Source organism: Sminthopsis crassicaudata, chromosome 5 (genome assembly GCF_048593235.1).
Source record: "Sminthopsis crassicaudata isolate SCR6 chromosome 5, ASM4859323v1, whole genome shotgun sequence".
Lineage (NCBI taxonomy): Eukaryota > Metazoa > Chordata > Mammalia > Dasyuromorphia > Dasyuridae > Sminthopsis > Sminthopsis crassicaudata.
The window spans coordinates 197283693-197289922 of record NC_133621.1 but is presented as its reverse complement, the minus strand read 5'-3'; the positions used below and the strand labels follow the sequence as shown (position 1 = coordinate 197289922).

At 36.0% G+C, this 6230-nt stretch overlaps 1 protein-coding gene across 1 annotated transcript in view; it reads left to right on the top strand.

The window, feature by feature from the left end:
- Positions 1–6230, top strand: part of CACNA2D4 (calcium voltage-gated channel auxiliary subunit alpha2delta 4) — a 176171-nt gene that overhangs the window by 142580 nt on the left and 27361 nt on the right. The window lies entirely within an intron of this gene.

Here is a 6230-nt window from a genome sequence, read left to right as displayed (position 1 = left end):
AACTGTAAACTTTCCTTTTAAAGAATTCTAAATATCATACAGGATACAAAAACAGCTCCATATTCTTTCCCTTCTGTACTTGTTTTCTTCTGTGCATTAAAAAAAAAAAGCTTTATTGATGCTCTTTTTTACATATCTATCACTACCCACTAACCTACCACCCTCCTTCCCCCAGTTGATACTTACCCTTATAACAAATGTGTAGTCAATCAAAACAAATGAATACACTAGCTGCATTTGAATGTGTATATCTCATTCTGCATCTCTAGTCCATTGCCTCCTGTATTTTGTTTTTCTTAACCTTGTCACATATCTGCTATCTTCTTGCAGAGAATTTTAGTTTACTATCACCTTGGGCTCGGGTTTTTTCCTATAAAATGAGAGGTAATAGATGTACTATCTACCTCACAGGTTTGTTATAGAAAAATCATATTGTAAGCTTTAAAATATTACAGAAATGTAAGCTGGTATTATTTATGTGAGAGAGCAGCTTGGGACCATTGAAAGCTCTGAAAAATTTCCCAAATGTAATCCAACCTGTTTTCTTCTTTTTATTTGTCCAGGATATCTGCACCTAAGTAACTAAATGAGATGTCTGTCCAACTGCCTATCTTAATCTGGACAATATATATTCTGTGTCACTTTATCTAGGTTAGGCTAATCTATTTTGCGTGCCTGTAGATGTAGTTAGGGCCTATCTTTTTAACACCAGTATTTTCCTATAAATCTTATTGCTGAGATTCAAAAGGAGATCCCAAGAGGTTGGGGTCACAAACCAGTGTCATGAGGTATCTCAAAAGAATTTTCAGGCTTGAACCCATCTCCAAATCAAGGAGCAAAATTTATGGTAATTGTAACACCAATTGAAGCGGGCTAAGTTCCAAAAGGATTTAGCAAAAAATCAGGAGCAAGAAGACAAATTTATAGGAAAAGACAGAGAGAGATCTGGTTCTTCTTGTCACTGATATGCTAATTTTATGGCCCTGAGCTAGCTGAGGAATGGTCTATCCACTATTGTCTCAGGAACTTGGTTATCACTGAGCAGCAGATTATCTATCTGACAGTCAGCAATGTTTGTAGGACTATTCTAAGGCGAGAAGACTTTAGAATCAGACCGACAGATTGTTATAACAATAGCACTCTATGGTCAGGAGACCTCAGGATTATTGCTGTATTTCCCCTCGAAGCAGTACCCTATCAATGTCATTTCACCATAATGAAAGAAATAAAATTGTGGATAACTCAAAAAACAATGGAGACACCTGGTGAATGCAAGCTGACTATAGCAAGAATTAGCATAAAAGACATCATTGAAGATATGTATTATATAAAAAAAGAGGGTGGGCCAATTAGTTGGTGAGAGCAAGGATTAACAGATGGATACACAATTGGCACTTACAAAATGTTAAGGGACTTAGAGAAAGGCCTCCAGTTTGTTGGAGAGAGATGAATACTAAAAATTTTACAACATGAGAAATCTGAATGGGTTATGTTCTCTACCAACAGAATGTAACCTTAGATGAAATCATGATTTCACTGAAGTTTGAATATTATTATCATAAATGATGACAACCAAAAAACTAAACTATCACTGGTCCAGCTAAAAAAAAAAATTGATAATAATAAAAAAAAAAATCTGTCAGGACATGAGCTTTGAGCAATCTTTCCAAGAGATAGGTTTGCACTTAGCTGTTACCCACAGCCTCTCTCACCCTATCTCTTCCATATACCCAAGGACACTTATTTTCAGGCATGTGATTAGGAAAAGGGAGTTTATTTAGCAAATGTAGAGTGGAGTAGTTAAGAAATCTGACCTAAACCTATCCCTAGATCAGGGAGCAGTGGGACACTGGCTTCTGCAACTCCACGTCAGGATTCCCTTCTTCCCTAAAAGAGAGGTGGACTTTTCCCACAACCTATTAAAAAGAAGGAACCTAGCATAAGGATGCAAATTAGTGCATCCCCAGGGCCTAAAGGGAATTAGGCGGTGGGAGAGCAAAAATGCTAATCAGCTTTGACATCTTTCTCATCCATCTGTTCCCAGCCTCTGGGTGTTTGTGTAGAGCTTCTGTAAGTCATCCTCACGTGACCCTGTTTCTTAACTCACAGCCATCTCAAATCCTGGCTTTCTAGTTTTAAACTAAATATGTGTCATATGTAAATATATTCTAGATCTGTTTGATTCAATCCACTAAAATTCATTTACTCAATTGGTCATCTCCAAATAGAGTTTTGAGGAGAGCATGAGTCCTTCTGGTATGGACCTATCTGAAATGTCCCAATAAAAGACCCTTCTCTGGGACCTTCTGGATCCTTTGTCCTAAGAAAACATGGCATTTTTTATTTTAATGCCTTCTTAATAACTTATAAAACAATGGAAAGATGTGTCGTAGTGGATCTAACTAAGAACGACTGCGAAGACTATTGCCAATTATGACTTGAAAGTAGAAATGCCTAAGATAATGGGATCTAGAGTTGAAAAAGATCTTTGACCCTCATCAAGGGGGAATATATGTCTATAGTATGAAGTAGGCTAGTCACCTAGTAACACTGAAGGAAGGGAAATGGATAGCCTAGATACACTGGAACCCACAGAATATTAAAGGAATCAAAGAAAAGCAAACATCCAGTGCTCCAGAAAGATCCTCCATGGAAGATTATGAACCCCCAAGTAAAAATCACTAGAGATGAGATTTCTTTGACTCCATCTGCAAAGGCAGAATCACTAGAAAATTTACAAAGATTTTGATTCAACATAAGGAAAAATTCCCTAATATTACATGTTCAAATATAGAATTGGTTGGCTGAAGCAGAAGCTAGCTAACTACTTGTTAGGGCTATCACAGAAGTGATTCTTGTTCAAGTTTAGATGGCCTCTGAGGTTCCATAAGATTGAGATTCTTCTTTAAAGACAAGGAGAGGTTGCTGTAAACAATCTATAGATTTGTATTTCCATGTAGAGACAAAGACTTAGGAAAAGGTCACATCAGCTCAAAACAAAATATTGAACCACTGAACTGAAAAACTAATTTTAAAAAATCACCTTAAAACAAGTAGGTGAAAAGTAACTAGGCACTGAGTGTGCATGCTTAATGAGTTGATATTAACTTCTCTTCCCCAAAGAAGGAATCTTCTACCATTTTAAAACATAAATAATAGGATTAAGGGAGGGAGAACATGTCAAGGAGGAACATGCAATGGTAGGACCAGAAAGTCTGTTAACTTCATCATCTCCAGTCAATTGGGGCAAAGAGGGAGGGACCTTGAACTTCACATAGGAAATAAAAGGCTCATTCTGTAATTGAGAAACTGAGGCAAGATAGAGATTAGAGAGTATTTAATATTTTATTTGAAAGGGAGAGATTTATTGGGACCAAATGGATCCATGGTTTGGTCCCAGGGCTGTCTCCAAGAATCCAGCAATGTGAGTTCTTGGTGGCCTATAGATTCAGACTTAGGGGAAGGGGGAGGTGGATTAAGGCAGGGGTAGAGTCAGGATGCTGAGAACGGGAGCAGGACTCTGACAGGGTGGGGGGGAGCCACTGGAGATGGGAATCACATAATGGGGGGGAGGCATCTTGGTAAGAAGGTATCTGACATTCTAATAGCTTGGGATGGGGAGAGGCATTCTGATATTCTAAAATATAAGATCTTTTATTCTTATCAAATATTCTGATGATTAAGAGGGAGGGGTGCTTTGTCAGGATTGAGCAGAACAATTCAGGGAAAAGGAACAGAACAATTTAGGGAAACTGAGTCAAGACAATAAAAGAGAACTGTAGCACAAACAATTCCCACATCTATAAGCAGGGATCTACCCAGGGACTACCCCTGGGTTGATTGCAAGCTTCTTGCAAGAGCCTTAAATAAACCAACTCACTTCATACAATCCTGAGTCCTTTTTATCTTTGTAGTATATTTCTAACAGTTAGTGTAGTTCTAACTAACTACACTAGTGAAGGAAGTACCAACATTAGTGAAATAAAGATTCACTATTGGCAGATTTGGCATAAGCTAGTGGAAAGAAAACTGGCTTTGGAATTGGGAAGTCCTAGGTTCAAGTTCTTTCTTTGATTCATACTGACTCTATGACCCTGGTTGAATGACTTACCTTTTCAGTGCTCCAAGTATCTTTTTATAGACTAAAGTCATAAATTGCAGAATAGTTACCAGTTTGCTTTGGTAGACAATATCCTCTTGATTCTGTTCATTACATTCAAGTTTTTTTCATGCAAGTCCTTTCGTGTTTTTCTAAAAATCAACCTGCTCTTCATTTCTTATATCACACTAATGTTGTATCACAATCATATACCACAACTTATTTAGCCATTTTCCCAATGGATGGGAAATTTCCAATTTTTTGCCACCACAAAGAAAGCTGCTATAAATATTTTATATAAACTACAAATATATAAACAAATATTTAGAGTTTAATAAATAACATATATGTAAATATATAATTTTTGTAAATGTTTTTAATAGAAAAAATTCAAAACCATTAAATTTGGAGTTGGAAAGTACTATTTGCCATGGTGTGATTTTGGATAAACTACTTCATCTTTCCTACCTTGTTTTCTCATTTGCAAAATGAGATTAATAATAGATTACTTATTTCATGGGTCTGAGAGTCATATTAGAGAATACATTATAAAATATTCACATGCGGCCCTCTTTGTGGTGGCCAGAAACTGGAAACTACATGGATGCCCATCAATTGGAGAATGGCTGAATAAATTGTGGTGTATGAATGTTATGGAATATTATTGTTCTGTAAGAAATGACCAGCAGGAGGATTTCAGAGAGGCCTGGAGAGACTTATATCAACTGATGCTGAGTGAAATGAGCAGAACCACTACATAGAAATCCCAATCCCTCTAATTTTGTCCACCTGCATTTTTTATTTCCTTCACAGGCTAATTGTACACTATTTCAAAGTCCGATTCTTTTTGTACAGAAAAACAACTGTTTAGACATGTGTATAATATATATATATATATATATATATATATATATATATATATATATATATTGTATATAATTTATACTTTAACATATTGAACATGTATTGGTCAACCTGCCATCTGGTGGGGGGGAGGAGGGGAAAAATTAGAACAAAAGGTTTGGCAATTGTCAATATTGTAAAATTACCCATGCATATATCTGGTAAATAAAAACTAATAATAAAATAAATAAATAAATAAATAAATAAAAATATTCACATGATTACTAACAATTTTAGTTATATTGTGGGGTGGCTATTTCCCTAGCATCTTAATGTCAAATTAACAATCAATTTTGAAATCACAACTGTTTCCATTGGTCTATGATTCATGCTAGTTTCACTTTCAGAGTCAAGTTCCTGACACACATAAGCAGATTTGGGAATACAACAGCTCTCTGTCCACTGACTTTAAGATATAGAAGAGGAAATAGGGTCTAAAAGAAAGAACTTGGGTCTTCACCTTGCTCCAGTAGCTACTAGTTATGTAATCTCAGGCCCTCTACTTCAGTTCCATCTCAGTGTCTAATTGTGGCATGAGGGTGATCATGACTGTGCCAACGGAACAATAGCTTCAGCAGGTTCTATCCAGGGACAGGGATAGTAGCTCTGATATTCAACCTACTTAAGTCACCTATGCAGAGATTCTTTTATAAAAACTTCCTCCTCTGACAGACAGGCACTTTGTTTATAAGTCCTTGTCTTATAGAGATACTAAAAAGCTAAGTAGCCCCTGGTTTTCCTGATTCGGAGTCTGTGTTTTATCCATTATGTTTGTTTGTTCTTTACAAGTGTAAAATGTCATTAAGTCAACAATTATTATTTTTATCCTCAAAAGATAAAGTTCCTTGGCATTTGATTTTACACTGATTTATAATGAATCCTTACATTCTTAAGCACATGGGACACCTCTTCAGGAACTCAGATACTAATTAATTGCCTTTCTTAGCATAGCCTCTGTTTGCTATATTTATTTGGTTTCTCTGCCAGGGACAAGCACCTGATTTGAGTAGTTATAAATTGTAATAGGCATTGTAATAGTCATGGTAGTAGCAGTCACAACAATAAAATATTTCCAACAGTCTGGATTTCATCTCTCCAATAAAACCATCACTAGCTTGAGTTATAACAATCAAGTGAATTGTTAAAAAAAAAAAAAATTTAGTAGTTATAGCCCAGATAGGTCCCCAAATGATCTAATTATCATCTCATAACCAACCTTCTTAGGATG